Genomic DNA, 23,357 nt, shown 5'->3' on the forward strand with positions numbered 1-23,357 from the left:
TCCATACACCATTGCCGTCTAGCATGTTTCTGGCGGTCGTCAATGATAGGCAGAGAAGTGGATGACGCACACATAAACCACGCCGTAATAAACGGCGGCGGACTGTCACCCCTGATAACGTACGATGTGTTACTCTGTTCCACTGTTGCACAGTGCCGAGGAGGACGCAGATTTGTCCTGCAATGCCATTGGGATGAGGTGACCATCTTCTCGAGGGGATGGTCTGGGTGGTGCGATATGACTAACCTTGTCATGTTCTACGGCCTTCCGTGAACAATTCCGGACAAATCAGCTGCACTACCAGAACAACGAACAGCAATTTCCCGGATAGATGCAGCACATTCTCTCATGCCAACAACGCGCCCTCTTTCAAACTCACTGATTTGACAGTACGGCTCCCGCATACGTCTGTGAGGCATCCTGCACGTCTGTTGAAGCCGCACTGATCCATTTCCTTCGGTTTATAGCGATAACAACGAGAGCAGCAGGCACATTTTACCGGTAGGTGCTGTTGCGCTGCGATATAGATGTTGACCTTGAACCTGCGTGCAGACATTGTTCAAATGATGTTGACCTTGAACCTGCGTGCAGACATTGTTCAATATATATATATATATATATATATATATATATATATATATATATGAGAGAGACAGGATTGGACGAGAGAGACCAAATATGTTACATACCATCATTGCCATCGTAATCAGGTTCCTGAGATGGTGTGGTTAAATCACCCCTGTTTACAGGGATTGTCCATAAATCATCCTCATTCAAAAATCATACAACAACGACATTCGATAAGAGAAGTGTGATAAACATACACGCACAGGGGCACAATAGAATGTAGCTGCTACTTACATGTAAGATCTTCCTCTGTAGCATATTACATTCACAGGGCAAGCATGTCTTCTTCATACCAGATGGATGACATGCAATTCCCACATTCACACTGTTGAAAGGAGAGCACTTGCTGCAGCTTCTGCTGTTCCTGCTGCTGAATCTTTTTATAATGATGAAGAGGCTGGCAACATAAATGCCACAATCAGGCTGAAGTGATATATAGGCTGCTAGCTTGTCTTATATAACCAAGGTTAGGGGAATGGTGGTTCGGGTAAATTTGAGCCAGTAGTGTTGCTGCTTTCAGTAATGATCAACGTGTGACACCGTGGCACCTTGAGCTGAGTGATTTTTTGGGGGATGCCGTGACTGCTCAGAGAGTATGAATACGATGAGATGGCAGATTGTTTTAAAACAAATCAGTTACTTATCACGCTATTTAATAGTAGTTTTTTGCTATCTGATTTATATATGAAACAAATCATCTTATTATTCATACTGTGGGAGTGCAATCGAGGGCACCCATATTTCTTCAGATTTCTAACAGCGCTGTTTTTGTAAATATCACTTGTCCATAACAATTTACCATTACCTTTCATGTAAACAATAGAGTTAATACGATCAGTACCACAAAGTGTTGTTCAAATGGTTCAAATGGCTCTGAGTACTATGGGACTTAACTGCTGGTGTCATCAGTTCCCTAGAACTTAGAACTACTTAAACCCAACTAACCTAAGGACATCACACACATCCACGCCCGAGGCAGGATTCGAACCTGCGACCGTAGCGGTCGCGCGGCTCCAGACTGGAGCGCCTAGAACCGCTCGGCCACTCTGGCCGGCACAAAGTGTTGTCACCATAGCTTCGAAAATCATCCTGTCTGCGTCCCAGTACACCCAATAAAAATGGCAAATTAACCATAGTACATTCTTATGTGTGTTGATGCATTTTATAGTTCTAAAAGGTTTCTTGAAGCAACAACCTTAGATAATGTTGGGATAACTCATCCCTTGGTCGTGAAGGCGATGAAGGCAGTGTCTTCAAATACGAAGTGTCCATATTCAGCAAGAAAGTTTGTAGTTTGAAGCATCATCTTGAAGTTAGTTAGACATTATAATGCATTATACAACTGTCTGCACGATTTCTGTAACTAGTGAGTAGTTAATGGTGTGTTCATGGAGTGTTAACGCAAATGTGTTTGCGTTTTGTGGCTTCAGCTTGAATAAGGACAGCAATCAGTCCACTCTTCAACTTTCATTCCGTTTCGAGCGAGTTATATCGATAATTGGAGCTAACTTCTTAAGTTCGTTTGGACTGAGCGAACACCCTTCAGTCTGAAACTTCCTGGCAGATTAAAACTGTGTGCCGGACCGAGACTCGAACTCGGGACCTTTGCCTTTCACGGGCAAGCGCTCTACCGACTGATCTACCCAAGCATGACTCACGCCCCGTCCTCACAGCTTTACTTCTGCCAATACTTCTGCCAGAACAATATCCTATTTTGGATTTTTTAATTTCCTGTCATTTTATACACTGGCATTTCCTATGAATACAGTGGAGAGGAGGGGGGGGAGGGGAAACATGGAAAAATTGCATGCCATCATTGGTGACATGACAGGGGAGGGATAAATCTGACAAGGGTGAAGATTGTGTTTGGACTGGTACAGCTACTCTACTAATTCTTCCACATCATCCTTACAGTTCTGATTTGCACCCTCTGACTACCATCTTTTCGGCTGCGTTAAGCGGCAGATACGAGACCTACACTATGAGTCAGCGGACGATGTTCGGCAAGCAGTGTATTAGTGTCTTTAGGAAGCTGGGTTGGATTTCTACCATAATTTTTTTTCTAATGTGGAGAACTATAGGAAAATGGTGTTGGAAAGTGACAAGAATGTAGAAAAAACTATTTACTTGGTTCACCAAAACAAAACAAAAATAATAGTTGCTCAATATTTTCAGTACAGTTCCGGTAATTTAAGACGGATGGCAACTGTTTTATTATCAACTGTGTTGTTGTTCCTTGTATAATATGAACGTTATTTGGGAATTAATTTCTTATGTAAGTATGCTTGTAATACTATTGTGAAGGACAGAATGATGGTATATTATTCTGGGGAATACAGGAACAGGATTAGATTCAAAAAGGAATTAATAGGGGGTGAAATGAAGCCACATTTATGAAGAGAATTAAGAGATGTAAACATGTCTTGTCTCAGGTGTTCATCTTGTAGTGGCACCCTTATTTTGTGAGCGCTACTGAGGAAATAGCTACGCTGCTATGGCTGTATAGAAAGTGTATATCGACAGAGCACTGATGAGCTGTGTTTAACAACCTTTAATTGCGCTCTGTGAAGTATTTTGTATAAACAGATGAATGATTTTTTATGTCTCCCTTGCTGCAGTGAAGGAGACACACTTCTGTTTTACCTCTAGTTACGACTAGACGCCTTTTCCATTACAGATGCGATAACCAGTTTTTAATGTATAACATTGATGTAAATATCGTAAAATATATTGAAGTTAATTCAGTCAGCTGTTCTAATAATTTAATTAGCATAAATCACCACTATATTATATACTTATTCATGTTTCCTATTCTGATTTAGATTGTCTATGGGACTGTCGCCATATGCCGATAACAAAAGCATACATTTGGCCAATAGAAATTCTCAGTGCTGTTAACACAAATTGCACGCTCAAAATATGTAAGAATCTCGTCTTCTCGAACGTTTAGTTCGGGGATTTCAAATTCCGATGCTTTCAAATTACTGAATAATTATTTCAGTTTCAAATAACACGGTCACGCAGACCTTTGTTAAGCAGGCAATGGCGTAACTGCTAATATATTCTTAATTAGATTACTGTTCATTCGAGCTAGTCCCACACACTTACGCCGTTGTGTAAGTAAGGTGCTTCTTAACTACTGATCCTCCCATTTGAGCTAAATTTTATTGCACTCACCAATTCAAAAATCCAGTATCCAATAACTAAACCTTTCACGGGATCGTTGGGTGTAAATCATTGCCCTCTTTTCATGTCATTCTTCCTTAGCAAAAGAGCAGATATAAACTGACGAAATACGCAAGGGAGGAAGAAAGAGTTATAAATTGACGATACCTTGCCAGAACACTATGCTAAATTATATAAGTATTTTTTCTGTTCTATGACCAGTACGTCACTGAAATTATGCTCTATGCTAGGTGAGTGTTTTTCTCTTTCATGAGCAATACGTCATCAAGATTTCTGAGCCACTATCGATGAGTCGGAGTACAAAAGAAAGAGGGGAAAGAAATAGCTTCAGACCGGCCCATGAAATTAGCGGACTTTATTTCCGCAGTTCTCTATAATCGCGGTAAGACAGCAAACTTTCACATAAGAATATATCTTTCATAGATGCACGTTATTTAACATTTATTACAAGTTTATGTCCAGTACCTAATTATTCAGTCTTACAAAATAGAACTTCAATTATATTCAGTTTAATTGTTGTGTTGTAAATTTTAAAATGACTGCATCTTGGCAGTAGTAATATGTAATGGCCAAGAAGCCAGACTCGATTGTTGTTGGACATAAATATAATTATCAACAAAGGTGCTTAATGTGAAAGATATTTCAAATCACTTGTAGAGATTTTTCTACATCCATAGTTTCAAAATTTTTACAGTAGAATTTTATTTCGATTCTTACGTATGACGAAGATAGGAAAATGTTATAGTGGCTGCGGAAGACAATGCCGATTTACCGATAGGCAATGGCATCGAGTCAGATAATTTGGTTGAAAAAAATGTTGAACAAATTCTCCGTTCAGAACCTGAACGAATGTCAAGTTCTGAACAGGAAGAAACAGAAATTTTGAACAGTAATCTCATGCACGCACAAATCCATGCCGAAAGCGAGCAGCATGGAGACAGTGTCTTGGTAGACACGTCTGCTTGCACGCAAAGTGCACAAATTACACAGCCCCCACAAGTCGATATAATGGCAAACCTGCAATAGACGTTTGAGAAATTACGAGCAGATAACAACACTGAAATTCAATGTAAATACTTTAAAATCTGTATTGAAAACCGAATTAACTACTCTGATCGATAAAAAGTTAAATGAAAGAAGAAAAGATCTTGCCCCAAAACAACAAGTAGATGATATCCGAACAGAATTACAGACGCACTCCGATGACACAAAAACGTTAAATACAAATTTCGGTAATCTGCATTTTGCAATGTACCACTGTAGGTAAAGAAATCACACAATTACAGAATGTATGTAAGGATCTCCCAGCAACACTACACAACCTTAGTAAAAATCAGAATAAGCTAAGAAATACTGTGAAAAATATGGGAACCCGTACAGAAAAAATGTTGCTGGCAAGCAGTAGAGTCAGTTATAACAACAGATTAGTGTGTATTGTCGAACCGTCACAGACAGTTACACTGCTTAGAGCGAAAGAAAAGACGCCGAACTAGCGGAAAAGGTGAACCAAGATTTGAATAAAATAGTCACGGGGAACTTCACTGGAATCACAGGAAAACCTAACAATATCAGCGAAAATTTTCAAAAGAAATTTTCTCAGATCAGGGATGTATTACAAAAAGACTTAGCCAAATGGCGCGATGAAGTACACACGCGGTTTAACACAATACACAACGAACTGTCTGTGGCTAGGGAATATATGCCTAATGCATCACGTAGAATTCGCCAAACATTTGGCAACAGTCCAAATCGCGCGGAGTATAAGTCAGATTCTAGTGACGAGGCTGACACAAATGAAGTCCCTCCGGCATGCAGATATTACAAAATGGACACAAACCCCACACTTTCTATATTATTACTGAAGGAAAGTGTGATAATGCATCGGCAATTCCAAATCTACTATCCACAGAAAGAACTCCACACCCTCTGATTTTTATAAAATCTTTCCCGGAGTATTACCCACCACCCGGACAGGGTATCAAAAGATTCTGTTCGTGGTTGGCTATGTCCAGGGTGGCGGAGTCATATGGGCAATTGAAACGACTGAAACACACGAAACATATACGTAATTTGAAAACGAGTTCTTAAAAGAAATATTGGTCCAAATTTATACAGCAACGCCTGAGGAAACAGGATCGAACCGGTTTCACATAAAGACTTGATAAGAATCCTTAAAGGGTAGGTACCTGTTAGAATAGGTAAAGATTTTCTGTACCCTCCTGAAGACGACCTGAATCAGTTTATGATCACCCTCGATACAATTGATCTGATACACGAGGATATGAGAGCCAGTTATAATCAACATAACATGAATAATGAGAATGGGTCCTTGCAGCCAGGCCAGCCGAGATATGGCAACAATAACGGTGGGCCGGCAAAGGCACCGGGGGCACAGTCCGTGATGTCAACGCCCACGTCATCAAGCTATGACGGCCAGCCTACCGATCAACGACCGCGAAACAACTTTAGAAACAAAAAGAAGTTTAATAACAGATACCACACTGGGTATCAGGGCAGTGACAACAGTCAGTACTGTGCCAACCAAAACTCACATTACTGGAACAGGCCAAAGCAGACCGTGAATATGAGTAACTTTCCGCAAAACAATAGTAACAATAGTCCGAAAGCCGTCATATGCCGGATGCGTCAAGTGACTATGTTAACTGGGTGCTGCATGCGCAACAAGGAGATTTCATAAATATAGTAGGGGTTACAAATGAGCAGACGCCATCCGATGAGCAGTGTGCGTCGACAAACAAGCACCGACCACATTAAGTCCTCGAATGTCGGTCGTAACACGGTCTGAGGAAACAGATCAAGTAAAAACAAACCTACTTAAATGCAGCGATGGTATTGACATGAGGGACGAATTCACACAGAAGTCACACACGTGTCAACATAAGATACAAATGGCAGTACAGGCTAAAAAAAGGGTAATTACAGACAAAATACCTACCACTATAGTTCTCGTCACAGGCGCGACGACAATTGTGTCTCACAACATATTTCAAAAGAATAGGGGAAGCCAAAAAATTCCTATACTCCCAGGACAAGGTTGCAAAGTCTCAGATGCTGTTTGTGCAAAAGCTGTATTAGTGAAATGGCAGACACAGGCGGACATAATAATAGGGGATGGAGTTGTACTGTTCGTATTCCTAGTAATAAGCAGTCTCACTGTGGAATGCCTCTTCGACATTTAATGTTTTAGAGAAAAGGACGCACTGATCGACTTTTACAAAGTAAAATTCTTTTTGATGCACGGGAGTAGACAAATAAAAGCTGATTTATTGATGTAAGAGCAGGAATTTTCATTGCAGCACTTGATACAGTCCTTGGTCCTTATCTTTTAGATAAAGTAACTGTATATGTTGATGACATTCTCATTGCTACTGAAACATGATCAGAACATATTGACGTACTTGACAGAATTGTAGATAGATTTTTCAAAATCAGTGTTACACCTAACTTAATAAAACTTTTAGGGCATATATTTCTCCAGCAGGCACCAAACATGATCCCAGTAAGTTAGTTGCCATGTGAAACTTTCCCCATTCTACAACGAAACGGCAATTAGAAACATTTTTAGGCTTAAATTCATTTTTTGTCCTTTCGTTCGTAAACAACTACTAACCAGCTCGTCACTTTTGAAACTCTGGAAAAAGAATGCCATTTGGTGTTGGACGGATGCCTGTAAAAAAGATTTTGAGTCTATAAAGTATGCCTTAGTAAATTCAAATCTTTAATGCCATTCAAATATGAATTTAGATTTTTGTATAGTGACTGATGCTTTATTACATGGTCTTGCAGCTTGTCTGTTCAAAGTAAACACAATAGACTCAAACAAGAGGTCAACATTATTAGTTTTGCTAGTAGAGCACTTTCAGAGTGTGAACGTTCATATTTGACTTAGCTGTCCTATGGGCCTTCAAAATTTCAACTATTACATCAGGGATAAGCATATATGTATGTACTGTGCCCACCAAGCTCTATGTTTTGTACTTACATGCAAATTACTACATGCATGAATTGCTACGTGGATCGCTACCCTTCAAGAATACTCATTTGAAATTGCACATATGCCAGAAAAGGACAATATCACGTCAGATGGACTCTCTAGATTACTCTAAGGTCTCAACGATTTAAATGACATTTCAGAACAGATTACAGACCATAGAATTTTGTTAGTGAAATACATACACTACTGTCAGTATTATTTAGACACGTGCAAAGACATGGCAGAACTACAAAACCCAGATGATAGATGGCGCACTGTAAAAACACGACTTATTCACAACACCTCTGAAAATGTAAAAGCGCAATATAAGATTCACGATGTATTATTTTATTCAAGAAATCCTAAGAAAAACAACTGGTGTGTGTGTATTCCTGGTTGTTGTAAACGTTCTTTAGTATGGCACACTCACTATTTGTGGGGCCACTATGCAGCAGATATATGCCTAAGAATACTCAACAGGTATTGTTACTTTCCAAACATGCTTAGGTTCATACACATCCAATCAACAACATACCACGGATGCAGTCCCAGCTAGACATGGCAGTAGTAGTATTTATGACGTGTTCAAAAAGCAAGTTAAATTACGTCCATTAAAGTCAGCAATAGCATTTGCCATAATAAGTAGATTCTCACAGCACTGTCTACCAATGATAGGAAAACCCGACAAAATTCTCACAGAATATGCTATAAATTTCACATGTAAAAAGTGAAGAGATTTTCTAAAGGAGCAAGGCATTAAACACATCCTTATCTCAAAATTCCATCCACAGAGCAATTCCGCAGGAAGAATTCTACAAGAATTTAACAGATTTATACGTATCTATGCTAGTTCACATCATTATAAATGGATAGACTTCATCGAGGCTTTTGAGGAAACAGTAAACAATTTACCCATATGCAATACACCATATAAGTATTGGGACAAGGGGGACATGAGCATACTCTGCATTGTTGCCAGATGTATCCAAAATGCTGGTGATGACGTCATCCAAGATGGCGGCCATGACGTTATTCAAGATGGCGGCTTTTGATGGGAAGTTTGAATTTTGGCAGGAAGATAGGTCAATTGGGCTACCTTGACTAACCTAACCCCCTCTCCCAGAAAATGGCGGGAAGTTTAAATTCCATAAGGACAATGCAGCCTCTACTAATGTAAGAAAATGGCGGGAAGATAGGTCAATTAGGCTAACTCCACTAACCCAAGTCATCTGACCACCACCTCTTCCTAGAGACTGGCACTAAATTTGAATTTTTGCAGTAAAGAAAGGTCACTTGTGCTATCTCTACTAACCTAAGATAATGACGAGAAAGAAAGTGTAGTTGGGCTACTTCCACTAACCTAAGTCATCCGACCACCAACTCTTCGTAGGGATTGGCGGGAAATTTGAATTTTGGTGGTAAAGAAAGGTCACTTGGGATATCTTTACTAACCTAAGAAAATGGCGGGAAAGAAAGGGCACTTGGACTACCTCCACTAACCTTTAGTCATCCGACCGCGACTTTGTCCTAGGAAATTGCGGGGAAAGTGTGTCATGAATTGATCTACGTGTTTCTTCAAACAGAACTGCTGTAAAAAACTAAAATGTTGTTCTATGACGTAGATTAGTTTAGTAGATTAAAGAAAAGGTAATATCTCTAGCCTAAGAACAAACTGGAGCTGTAATTTCGAGTTATTTAAAGAGGCTTGCCGGCCGCGGTGGCCGAGCGTTTCTAGGCGTTCAGTCCGGAACCGTTCGACTGCTGCCCCGCAGAAATGTCGTTCTGCTTTGAGCAAACAAAAATAGGCTATTTTCCTATGCTGAAAACATGATTCGGATTGTTTTTGTTCTGGATGATTATAACATTGCCGGACGGAGTGGACGTGCGGTTCTAGGCGCTACAGTCTGGAACCGAGAGACCGCTAAAGTCGCAGGTTCCAATCCTGCCTCGGGTGTGGATGTGTGTGATGTCCTTAGGTTAGTTAGGTTTAAGTAGTTCTAAGTTCTAGGGGACTGATGACCACAGATGTTAAGTCCCATAGTGCTCAGAGCGATTTGAACCATTTTTAAAGAGGTTTTCTGAGTAATGTGAAAAGACGATTTTATGTATTTCGGAAACTTTTAAAAAGTACAACTTGAATGAATGACTAGCACAGAAGATAGAATTTTTCATTTGAAAGAATACCTTGTGTGCGCACGTGCGGTAAACTTTGTGTGTAAATTTTGTTTACATGAACACAGTCTAAATTTAGCCCAATGTGATGCGATGTTTTGTCTGTTAGTTAACCTTGAATAGTTATTAATGACTTAGTGATGGACATTCATTTGGAATACGCTCGTTGTGAACACATTTATAAAAATGCTAAAACAGAGATTGCGCATTTGGCACAGTGGCTATCCGTTAAATAAACAAGCACAAAGTTTCTTGTCTTATCTTTAAATAGTGACATACAGGAATGACCTGTAACCTTATAGAAACAAAATGACGAGCTATGCTCGAAAAGACCCACTCGTTACGTTGAAAACTGACATGTAAACGATGTGTATAAGCAATATCCGAAAAACCAGTGTAAATCAATATGTAATTATGAAACTACTAAGATCAGTAAAAGCCGTAAACTTAAAACGGTGGGTTCCGCAGTGATGCAAGTCATATCGTGAAGAGTGAAAATACAGTGTGCATGGTTTTAAACCTCCACGTCGGACTTCCTAGACGGGAAACGCGTATGTCAAGAATAAACTCTTGAAAGACCAACGTGTTAAATGTGAACATAAATATTAAACAAACAGGGCAGTACTGAATCAAACGCGGACACATGCTAAGTGTTGTATTGGGCAATCTTCATCGAACTACAGTGCCGATGCAGCCGCAGTGAAAAGACATTGAATTTCGCTTTTCGAATCACGAACCAGCGACGCTACAATGCCAGCAGCAACTCTCGTCACTTGTCGATGCTGCGTGGGCGTGTGTGGCGGTATTTCAAATAAACACTCAAAGTAAGATCACGGACACAGCAAATGAACATAACTCTCAGGACACTAAAAGTGCGGGACGGAAAACTTCGTACTCCCTAGCACTAACAGCTGTGCAATGCAACGATAATTTAAAAATGTTTCAAGTTACCCTATGTACTGTGTTTTATGTTCACTACAAGGAGAAAACAACGACGATAGAGAAACGAAATCTAATTTTAGCAAAAGCATATTGACTACATCACACCTTAAAGACATATAAGCGGACACTCGGAAAATTTACAGTAGTTTTTATATATGTTCTATATTACAGAAAATCTATAATTATTTGTGTATGTACGTATTTTAAATGTAAATGATAGTGTGTGCTTTTGTCAAAGGGATGCCAAACCCCTGATACTCCTCTATATCGTTTCAGGTACACGGCTGCCTGAAAATTTTCCCGCTACCATTTGCTGCTGCAACTGAGGTAATGCTGAGGCGCTCCAGACTTCTCGCCAGCCACACGCAACAACTTTGGCCAACCGGAGTAAAACTTATACGTTCGTGGCGACGAACTATTGTCTCAGACGCTGATGAAATAGGACACTACAGGGGAATAAGAAACTGTTAAATTTTGCGAACGTCAATTAATGTGAAAACTTAGGTTTAAAAGTGCAAAGACCTTTTTTCGAAAGAAAGGCTACTCAAAAAACATAATGTATTTATGTATATTTGTGCCTTAACTTGCAATGTTTATGTTTTATTTTCATGTTATTTGAATCTCATTAATACGAAATAAGTTCTATCGAGAAACATGAACTGTGAAATGTCACCATCTGGTGCGGAGAAACTAAAAGAATCATGAACGAAACAAAGACCGATGCATATGGCCGAATGGTGCTTACAAAACGATATATGTACTGTCACCGCCGTTCGAGGGGCATTTGTAACACTCCCATCTCTATAGAGCAGCGATGAACAGTGTTTAAGAACCTTTAATTACGTTCTGTGATGTATTTTGTTTAGATAAATGAATGATTTTTTTTACGTCTCCTTCGCTGCCGCGATGGACACACTTCTCTTTTACCTCTAGTTCTGACTAGATGCCTTTTCCATTGCAGGGGAAGTAACCATTTTTTAACGTGTAACATTGACGTAAATATCCTTATTTAAGTTAATTCAGTCAGTTCTTCTAATAATTTAATTACTATTATTCACCACTATATTAATTAATTATCCATGTTTGTTATTACAGCTTTAGATTGCCTGTGGGACTACCGCCATATGTCGATAACAAAGAGATGCATTTGGCCATCAGAAATTGTCAGTGCTGTTAGCACAAATTGCAGGGCCAAAATATCTAAGAACCTCGTCTTCTCGAACGTTTAGTTAGGTGATTTCAAAGTCCAATGTCTTAAAACTATTCTGTCATTATTGCAGTTTCAAATAAGACGGACACTCATCTCTTTGTTAAACAGGCAACGGCATAACTGCTATTATTTTGTTTATTATATTACAGGACTTCCAGCTAGTTCCACGCACTTAAGCCGTTGCGCAAGTAAGATACTTCTCTACAAATGATCCTCCCATTTGAGCTAAATTTTATTGCACTCACTAATTCCGAAATCCAATATCCAATCACTGAACCTTTCACGAGATCGTAGGGTAAAAATAATTGCCCTCTTCTCATGTCAAAAATTGTGTGTGAATACCTAAGGGACCAAACTGCTCAAGCCATCGGTCCCTAGACTTACACACTACCTTAACTAAACTTATGCTAAGACAAACACACACACCCATGCCCCAGGGCGGGGGGGCTCGAACGTCCGGCGGGAGGGGCCGCGCAATCCGTGACATGGCGCCTCTAACAGCGCGTCCACTACGCGCGGTCTCGTTTCATGTCGTCCCCCCTTAGTAAAAGAACAGGTATAAACTGAAGAAATGTGCGAGGGAGGAAGAAACAGTTATAAAAGACATGTGCAGCTGATGGACGCTGAGGCTTTGGTATGCCAATTTCACCAGCAGGCTTGATAACTCATTAGTTAGGCCGCCCCATCTCGCAATCCTGGTGATACAGAAGAATGCAGTGCAGCTGTGGGATGGGCCAAGGGGTTGCTACACTACTGAGTCGTGGGAGGTGTTCCTTCACACACGGCTGTAAGCCTTCCTTCAGCAAAATGAAAGGGGCGTTAACCAATATGAATACTAGTTGATTTTAACAGATATATAAGCAATCTAGTAGCACCACTACTTTAGGGCCACAACAGTCGCCACCAAGTTACGGGCTAACAATCAGCTGACGCCGTCTCCTCCAGACCAGCTTCCAGTAATAAGTCGACCACGAGTGGACTTAGCGATGTGCTACAGATAAGTCACTTTCAGGCTCCCTTCTGCAGCAGCTCAACTTCTAACCTCTGCCTTGGAGGGCAGCGGTTCATGTGCTGGCCAGTGAGGCCACCTGCACACTGACACTGGGGCGAGTATTTCAGCATCTGTCATTGTCACCCATTGGTGCTAGCTCTTCTTCCACATCCTGATGGTGTCCACGAAACTTTTGGTAGTCGTATGTGCCACTGGCACTTTCCACATACAATCCATTGCTCAAACTGTGTCACACATTGCTGAGCAGGCTAAACAAGTGTTAGTATCGCTGGGCACGGACGTTGCAGCCAGCCACACTTGTAGCACAAGTTGAATAATTTTTTTATCGTCCATCTGTGTTTTGCTAGCAACCATAGGCCAGCAGGGCGAACACCACCGTTTCCAGCCGCTCCTCCCCCCTCTACTGCATCACAACATCTTCACCATAGGGGGCACCTCACCCCAGGGCCCTTGTCTGGCATCTGGTGCCAGCAGAGTCGACTTCCACATAGTAGGAGGGCGAACCACAACATGAAGAATCATCACGTGGTGGATGACTGGACAAATTATTCGTGTTTTTGGTTGGCTTCCTGTTTTCGTGTGTAGAAAACATGTGTTCTAGGCCAGAACTTCACAGAAATATGGGGCTGACGTTAGTATGGATATCAGAACTAACTGATGTTTCTCATTTCCAAAGCGATGTTTGCAACCCGTGTGATGTAGTGAATGTAATTTACTAGGTCTTTCAGCACTGTGTACTGATTTAATAGATGCAGCGTGTTTTAACTGCCATACATGTAGCCATGTGGTTAGACAATGCATAGTGTTGGCATGTTTCATGATGATACATATGTTGTAACTGATGTACCATAGTGTATAAGCTACGGCGGATTGTTGTTCAGTTTTACTTAGTGTGTGTTGGAGATTAACGTTCGGGAATGACAGCTGCTAAAATACAGGGTGTCATTAGGTAAAAGGCTATGCTGTTATTGCTTAATGAGGTAGCACAATTAAGGATGGATAAAACAGAATTATTGGGGCAGCTTCCAGCTATGTGTCACTATTGACATTAACAAACCATCTCCAATTTGATCATTCTCTTTTCCACAAATCAAGCTAAGAATAAAATGTCTTTCTTGGATGATCTGCAATTAGCAGCTGAGATTGGATGGTGGCCACAAGATCAGTTAGTGCAAACAGCAAATTAAGGATGTAAGGGGAAGCAAAAGCCTATGTCAGCTGCACAAAGAGGTTAAGAAAGGCACAGATGTCTAATGAGTTGAAATAAGGACTCCTGAAAAGGTGTAAGAAAAAAAACAGCACGAGGTTTTTTCGCAGGGAGTTGAGTATTTTAGCGAAGAAGGACAGTGAGAGGTGGAATATTTTGCACACAAAATGCATAACGATTGCGTGCGAGAAGGAGGAGAATGATGAGGCGGAAAGAGCTGTACTCCAGGGAGCCGAACATAGGGCTTTATATACCTTTCTGAGGGATCTGCCACCCTATCTATTAGGAGGGTTAGGACAGGTACTATGAAAGGTGTGTACTCTGCTTTCAGAGTGGCTACTGAATTTGAGAAAGTTGATACCGAAACGGGAATACGTGATAAGTGAAAGGATTTTTCCGTTAACTTAAAGTGCTGTAGATGTGGACGAACAGAGCACTCCAGAGGCAATGTTGGCCGTCTCAGCATAGTAGGTATGGTGTGGTTCGATACCATCAATGCGACTGTTTGTGCAGTAAGAACATGCAAGCGGGAAATGAACAAGTGATAAACTCAGGAGGGCACCCACATCCACTGAGGTGTGTTGACGATAAATTTTGATGCTACATGTGTGTATGCAGAGGCGGCGTGTGGCGTAGTGGGGGTTCTGAGAGGCAAGAACCACAAGTTTTTGTTGGACACAGCGGCTCATGTGTCAGCGGCAAGTGTGAATCTTGTACGTCGGTGGCGATTGAACCCACCGCACTAGAATTTGTGTAGGGTTGTTCACAGTAATATAGATTCTTTAGATTCAGCAACATCGTGTTTTCATGTTAAGGCAGAATATTTTAAACAACATGTAGAAGTTTTGCCTTGTGTAAGCAAAGGTTACTGTATGATCCTAGGGTTAGACGTTCTGATAACAAGTCATGCCAAAACTGAACTTAGGTGACGTGTGGTTAAGCTTAGATGGACAACATTCCAACCAGGGGAAACTGTCGCCGAACTGCAGACAACAACACTAAGGCTTAGTTTGCGTAATATTGTACCACAAGGCACCTGGGTGAATATGGATTAAGACTGGCCTGTTAACATTTGGTGTATGGTAGAGCCACTTGCAGAAATTTATGTATGGGATGCAACACTTTTCTTTGTTAGAAAAAGTATTGTACACATATAGGGGAATGGTGACGGGAAAAGACTACTCATAAATATAGATAATTTTAGGGTCGATGAGGTAAAGCAGACCAAGCACTTGTTAGTAGCTAATCTGGATATCCTAGATGAGGATGATTGGGACACGCCAAGTGTGCACTGTGATCAGACACAGTCTGCCAGACAGCTTCTTTATGTAACTAGGTAGAACGTCTAACAGGAACAAAAAGTGTTGAAATGGAGAAACTGTAAGTAGAGTTTGTGGCTTTGTTTTCCCTCAAAGCCCATTGCCTGCAACATCGAATTCCTACAGGGAGTGAAGCACCAGTACACCGTAAACTGCATCGTGTATCTCGATATTTACAACTAGTTACGAAAGATTCTACTAACCAGAAGTTAGCAGATGGGATAACCGAGCACAGTAGTCCATGGGGAGCCGCTGTAGTGGTTGTGCTAAACAAATCACCAGGTGGGTGTAGAAATATAGTTTCTGCTATTTATTTAGCGTATGGCATCTAAAGAGTAAAGTTGCACACATACTATTAATTAATGTAATAAACTAATTACAAATGTATTATTAAATGATTGATTGCAAACAACAATATGCGAAAGATTAGGGAGACAACCACTGCAGCTATTACAGGTCCACGTCTAAGCAGGTCACCCACTGAACCGCACGTGGAGTAGCATTCATGGTATCCCTCCATTCTCCTCCAAACCTCCTCCTAGGGCACTCGAAGATCAGGTGAGGGATTGTTTGTTCTTCTGCACCATAGTTGCATCGTGGGTCATCAGTGAGTTCCAATTTGTGAAGAATGGTCTTACACCTGCCGTGGTTAGTCCTCACACGATTAAGTCTGCACCAAGTTCTTCTGGGCATTTGCATTCCTTCCACCGGTATCGAAGGATCAAAATCAGTGATGAGAGGACGGTGATTAATCAGCGACCAGTATTGCCTCCTTTCCTATGCTATGTCGTACCTTTCTGGGAATTTGAGGACTTCGTCTTCCCATATAGGTTTCCTGGATTTTAGGCGGGTAGTTCGTAGATGGTCCAATATTTTTCGGATAGGTATATCTTCAGAGATAGAGGGGTCATTAATTTTCTTCCATTCTCAAATAGCTGCTTGTTGCCTTCTGAGGGAGGGAGGAGCTATATTGCAAAGGGCATGAAGTGGAGTTGATTGCAGAGTTCCTGAGACAATCCTCATGGTGGTATTAAGCTGGACATCTATTTTCTTCGTGTGTGTGCCCTTGTGCCAGACTGGGGCGCAGTATTCTGCCACCGAGTAAACAAGAGATTGTGCTGCGGTGCGTAGGGTGTTAGCATGAGCTCTCCAAGAGGTTCCAGTCAGCATTCTTAATATGTTATCTCGAATTTTTATCTTTTGACTGGGTATTTCTAGGTGTTTTTTATAGGTTAGTGGCCGGTCAAGAGCGATTCCTAGATATTTTGGATGGCTATTGTGCGTCAATCGCTCATTGCAGAATGTTACTTGTAACTCTCGTCTTGCCTCATGATTGTTCAGGTGGAATACGCATACCTCTGTTTTATTTGGATTTGGGCAGAGCCTCCATTTCGCATAATACTGGTTAAAAAGTTGAAGGTCCGTTGACAGAGTAGCTTCCCCCTTTTCGAATGTCTTGCTCTGAGTGACTATTGCAATGTCATCTCCATAGCAGAATTTTTGCGATTTAGTTGCTGGCATGTCACTCGTGGTGGTGGTGGTTACTGTTTAACGTCCCGTCGACAACGAGGTCGTTAGAGACGGAGCGCAAGCTCGGGTTAGGGAAGGATTGGGAAGGAAATCGGCCGTGCCCTTTCAAAGGAACCATCCCGGCATTTGCCTGAAACGATTTAGGGAAATCACGGAAAACCTAAATCAGGATGGCCGGAGACGGGATTGAACCGTCGTCCTCCCGAATGCGAGTCCAGTGTGCTAACCACTGCGCCATCTCGCTCGGTACATGTCACTCGTGTATAGGTTGAAGAGAAGGGGAGCCAACACTGATCCCCGTGGGAGCCCATTGTTTATTGAGTAAGATTTACTCGTAGATTGACCTACGTTCACTCTGAAGTGTCGATTTTTAACATGTTTTCCAGGAGCTTAGTTGTCTTGCGGCAAGGGATCGCTTTTTTCAGCTTGAGTATGACTCCGTCTAGCCAGATGGTATCATAGGCGCCCGAGAGGTCCACAAAAGCCACACGGGTTTTTTGGACCCTTTGAAGGCCTGACTCAGTGTATGAGGTTAAGGCAAGGACTTGTTCACAACAGCTCCGTTTGTACCTAAATCCTGCCTGGTCTGCGGGAATTAGTCTGTCTATGGAGTCAAATGTTCTGTCGTACAGCAGTATTTCTAATACCTTGTAGCAAATGCTCAATAGGGCTATTGGCCCATAGCTAGCTGGGTCATCCTGTGGCTTTCCTGGTTTTAAGATTACGAGGATTTTGGCTATCTTGAACTTATAGGGGACCCGGCTGGTGTTCATGATGTCACAGTAGAATTGTCTAAGCCATGCACGGGCGGAGGAGCTCAGGTGTCTGATGAATTCAGGGAATATTCCGTCTAGACCGGCGGCTTTTCTCAGTTTAAGAGATTTTATCGCGTTATTCATTTCCAAATCTGTGAACGGAATAGAGAAATCCGTATGTTCTTTGAGTTGTCTATCGATAGTTTTAATCTCTGCTTTAATCTCTTTCTGTAAGATATCATCTATTGGGACATTTTCCGCCCGTCGTTTTATCTGTAGTGCTACTTGTGAAGGAGATATTTTAGGGTTGTTATTGATTAGGGGTGTTACTGTTCCCAACTGGCGTAAGAGAGACGATGCCTTCTTGCTAGATCGGGTGAAGCTCAGGTTTGTTGTATGTTCCCATCTTTCCCTTCTGCCTTCATTTATGGCGTTTAGTATCTGGTTTGCTATGTCAGGATCTCCAGTTCTTTGGAATTCGTTTCTGCTATGACTATAGACATCTTAAGAGTAAGACAGTGACAGACATGTATCTGACACCAAACATCAATCTCGACAACTTGGGACAGTGCAATACTTCCCTACCATGGATCTATAGAGTGGGTACCATGAGATATAGGTATTTCATGAGGACTGACAGAACACGGCATTCTAGATCTCCCGGTGTCCCTATCAATATAGAAGGATGGCATTCAGGTTAAAAAAAAGTGGGTCAGCAACATTTTGGCGTTTGTTGGATGGGGTTCTAAGAGGGCTGAAACCATGACAATGTCCTTGATTGCATATTTGTTTTTGCAAAGGATATGATGGAGCATATGCAACGGTTGCAACAGATTTTTAAAAGGTTATGTGCAGCACATTTTACGTTAAGTACTGAAAAGTGTCATTTTACTTTGGAGAAGGGTGAAAACGAACACAAGGTTGGTAAAGGAAGTGCACGATTTTCCAGTTGCTAGGAATAGTAAATAGCCGCAATCATTTTTCGGCTTGTCAGATTGTTATTATTAAACTTTTAAGTTTTGTAGAAAGGTTTGCAGATGTGGTGAGGCCATTTATCCAGCTATTAAAGAAAGTAGTAATGTTTGAGTTGGCAAAGGAATGCCATGGGGCATTTGACAAATTGAAGAGAGCATTATCACCGTGTCCACTGTTAGTGTTTCTGGACTATGAGGAAGAGTTTGTGCTTTCATCTGATGCCTGCAATCCGTTGTTGATGACCGTTTTAAGTCACATGGTGTTCGGTGATGAACATCCTGTAGCCTACGCTTCTCGACACTTGAACAGATCTGAGACAAACACGACAGAAAAGTATATGCTAAGTTTGACATGTGGGGTTACATATTTTCGGTGTTATTAATTCTGAACGAAATTTAAGGTGATAACTGACCATGGAGATCTTAAAAGGGTGTTATGGTTAGATGAGCATCCTAGTTACCTCGCAAGCTGGTTATTAAGATTGACTGAATTCGAATATGAGGTTGTACATAAGCCTAGTAAGAAACAGGGATGGTTTAAGCAGAAAGGTAGCGACAATATAGGCACTGACACTGCCTACAAGCTACATGTGACACAGTCACACTGTCTGTTAAGCGCTCACGTGCAGCAGCAACAGCTAAGCTGTAGGAAGAAATTCTGAAGGAAGCACACGATCACATGCTGCCTATGCATGGATGCTGTAGAACAATGTATAGGAGAGTAGAGGAATGCTGATGGTGGAAGGTAAGGCAGGAAGTATTGGAGCATCATGTAAGAAACTATATACACTATGTGATCAAAAGCATCCAGACACATCCAAAAACATACGTTTTGCCAGGGACACGTACAGCACAAATGCGTACAGGCCGACCTCGTATGTTGACTGACAGAGACCGCCGACAGTTGAAGAGGGTCATAATGTGTAACAGTCAGACATCTATCCAGACCATCACACCGGAGTTCCAGACTGCGTCAGGATCCACTGCAAGTACTATGACAGTTAGGCGGGAGGCGAGAAAACTTGGATTTCACGGTCAAGCGGCTGCTCATAAGCCACACATCACGCCGGTAAATGCCAAACGACGTCTCGCTTGATGTAAGGAGCGTAAACATTGGACGATTGAACAGTCGAAAAATGTTGTGTATAGTCACTAATCACGGTATACAAAGTGGCGAACCGATGGCAGGGTGTGGGTATGGCGAATGCCTGGTGAACGTCATCTGTCAGCGTGTGTAGCGCCAACAGTAAAATTCGCAGGCGGTGGTGTTATGGTGTGGTTGTGTTTTTCATGGAGGGGGCTTGCATCCCTTGTTGTTTTGCGTGCCACTCTAACAGCTCAGGGTACATTTATGTTTTAAGCACCTTCTTGCTTCCTACTATTGAAGAGCATTTCGGGGATGGCGATTGCATCTTTCAACATGATCGAACACCTGTTCATAATGCACGCCATTTGGGGGAGTGGTTACAAGACAATAACATCCCTGTAATGGACTGGCCTGCACAGAGTTCTCACCTGAATCCTATAGAGGACCTTTGGGATGTTTTGGAACGCCGACTTCGTGCCAGGCCTCACCGACCGACATCGAAACCTCTCCTCAGCTCAGCACTCCGTGAAGAATGAGCTGCCATTCCCCAAGAAACCTTCCAGCACCTGATTGAACGTATGCCTGCGAGAGTGGAAGCTGTCATCAAGGCAAAGGGTGCGTCAAGACAATACTGAATTCCAGCATTACCGATGGAGGGAGCCACGAACTTGTAAGTCATTTTCAGACAGATGTCGGGTTACTTTTGATCACTTAGTGTACATCGTGTGCAGTGAGCAGATATGAGCCATATGCTAGTGCCATAGCAAAGGCTGCCAGACGCGACTGAAATTTTTCAATTGATTGCAATGGATATCTTTGTACCATTTAACCAGACCGTACAGGGAACCATTTTGTATTAGCTATTATTGATCACTTTTCTAGGTATGTTGAAATGAACACCTCTCCTAAACAGCAAGCAGCAATAATGGTGCAATCATTAGTCAACAGCTGGTTGCTCACATTTGGTATGTCAGAAACGATAACCATGGAACAAGAGACGTATTTTATGACATATTTGATGAAACAAATTTGTCATTTGCTACAAGTTTAAAAACTAAGGATTAGTCCGCCACATCTACAAACTAATGGTAAGATAGAGTGTGCGCATCGTACTACTGGTAGGATGTTCAGTCACTACATAATCTCACACCGTAATGACTAGTACTTGCATTTAACATTTCTTGTGACAGCATATAATTCGAAGGCCCATACTAGTAGTTGTCTATCTTGGTATGAGGTGGTTTATGGAAGGAAAACGCCCTCACTGTTTAACAAGGTCAGGCCGGCCAGAGTGGCCGAGCGGTTCTAGGCGCTACAGTCTGGAACCTTGCGACCGCTACGGTCGCAGGTTCGAATCCTGCCTCGGGCATGGATGTATGTGATGCCCTTAGGTTATTTAGGTTTAAGTAGTTCTAAGTTCTAGGGAACTGATGCCCTCAGAAGCTATGTCCCATAGTGCTCAGAGCCATGTGAACCATTTTTATTTTTTTTTTTTACAAGGTCAGATTGAAAATTGGCAAGGGTAGTAAATATGTTAAGCACTTTGTCAAAACCTTGAGAGAGATAAAGAAGCGTGTTTGAGTGGGGGGGGGGGGATGAGAGGGGGGCAAACACCAAAGTCCTGGAACGCCAAGAGCAGGTAGGGAATCGCACGAGGAAACTACCGCAATATAGCACACGACAATGGGTAATGTTATCGAAAAATTATATCCCGAAGAGTAAGACTATTATATTAGGTTGAGAGGCACCCACATGCCTTGCTCATACTGTGGCATCAAGCAGTCAGGCCTGCAAGATGAGTGGTCTGCCAAGCGAGTGGATTCATTCTTATTTATCGAGTAACATGAACTCTCGTACTCACAATTTAGTTACAAATTACCCTCCCGTATGAATAATACGCAACGACAACACGCATCTGACTATCAGTAATTTACAGAACTCTGACTGTTCACTACGCACTGGCAATACCACATTTTCTTTCCTTTTTATTTAACGGCTTTTATCAACACGTGGCCATCGCACTGAATATGAGTGGCGCACACATTATAAATTCTGGATATCATGACAACATACAATTCGAAGGAAAAGGCCACCAATCTTTTTCTTTTCACTATCTTATTTATTCCGATAATTTCTATAACCTAAACACACAAATTCTATAACCTACAACAATAACACATGAGAAATTCCGCCCAGTGGGCATGGCTTAACATTGGTGATTCTCTACCTTATGGTCTCGTAATTATTTAACGCTACAGTGCACTTTCTGGACAGGATGGTGGAACTTTTATTATTTCTCACACTTCGACTCTCACAATCATCATCACGAAACTTTCCTCCAGACCGAGCAGTACAAAAGGAACACGCATAACCCACTAATCTTTTGAAACTACCTCGCTAGTCTCCCATGCAAACCACACATACCCAAATTACATGACATACACCACACTACAATATGAAATACTACACAGGAATAGTCACAACATTATCACTTTCAGCTTTTCCACTTCAATTAATATTTATCCCAGTTTCACACGACACTGCCCCACTTCGTAATTCTACTTTCCTACTGTGAACTCTGGAGATATATGCACGTCTTCCTGTGCAATGCAGGCCAAGTGGCGTTGCTGGATAGACGGCCGACTCACCTTGCTTCTCTCTCAGAGTTTGAATCTAGCGTCACACGGAATCATATCACGCAAAGTAATATTAAGAACGTATTCATCACACACGCGAGTCCTCAACTGATACCATGGACGAGTACTTCTCTCTATCTTTTGTCTCATACACAGTTTGAGACACACACAGTACTCACCACGTGGAAGTACTCGTCTCTAATTTCAAGTCCTGCACACGCCATTTCTTAAATATTTCAACTTATGGTATACACGCTATTTCTTAAATATTTCACCTTATTGTACACACGCTAGTAATTCAGCTTAACTTAGCACACAGAAGTATTTCAACTTATTGCTACACGTGGTTTCATTGTGACCGTTGGTCACTTCCGAAGATTACTACGATCCCATTAATATTACCTGCCTGACATTTAATTCTCCCCACAAAAGTTCCTGAAATAGAGAAATTATTATTTCAAACTACTCTTAAATATTCCACATGCATACCATATCTCCACTCTTTTGTCTTTACGGAGCACAACTAAGACAGGTCTTAACAGCACAAGATCCAGCGGCAAAGTCCTGAAACATGGCCGTTCTTCAGGTCATCTCGCACCTCTGTCGAGGTGGGGGAAGACCATGCTACCGTATTGGTCAGCCACATTTCAGGCGCTCAAAGCTCCGGTGAGTTTCATCTCTTTGGTTCCACCAAAGGTGGCCAAAG

The sequence above is a fragment of the Schistocerca serialis genome, chromosome 3 (assembly GCF_023864345.2).
Source record: "Schistocerca serialis cubense isolate TAMUIC-IGC-003099 chromosome 3, iqSchSeri2.2, whole genome shotgun sequence".
NCBI classification, from domain to species: Eukaryota; Metazoa; Arthropoda; class Insecta; order Orthoptera; family Acrididae; genus Schistocerca; species Schistocerca serialis.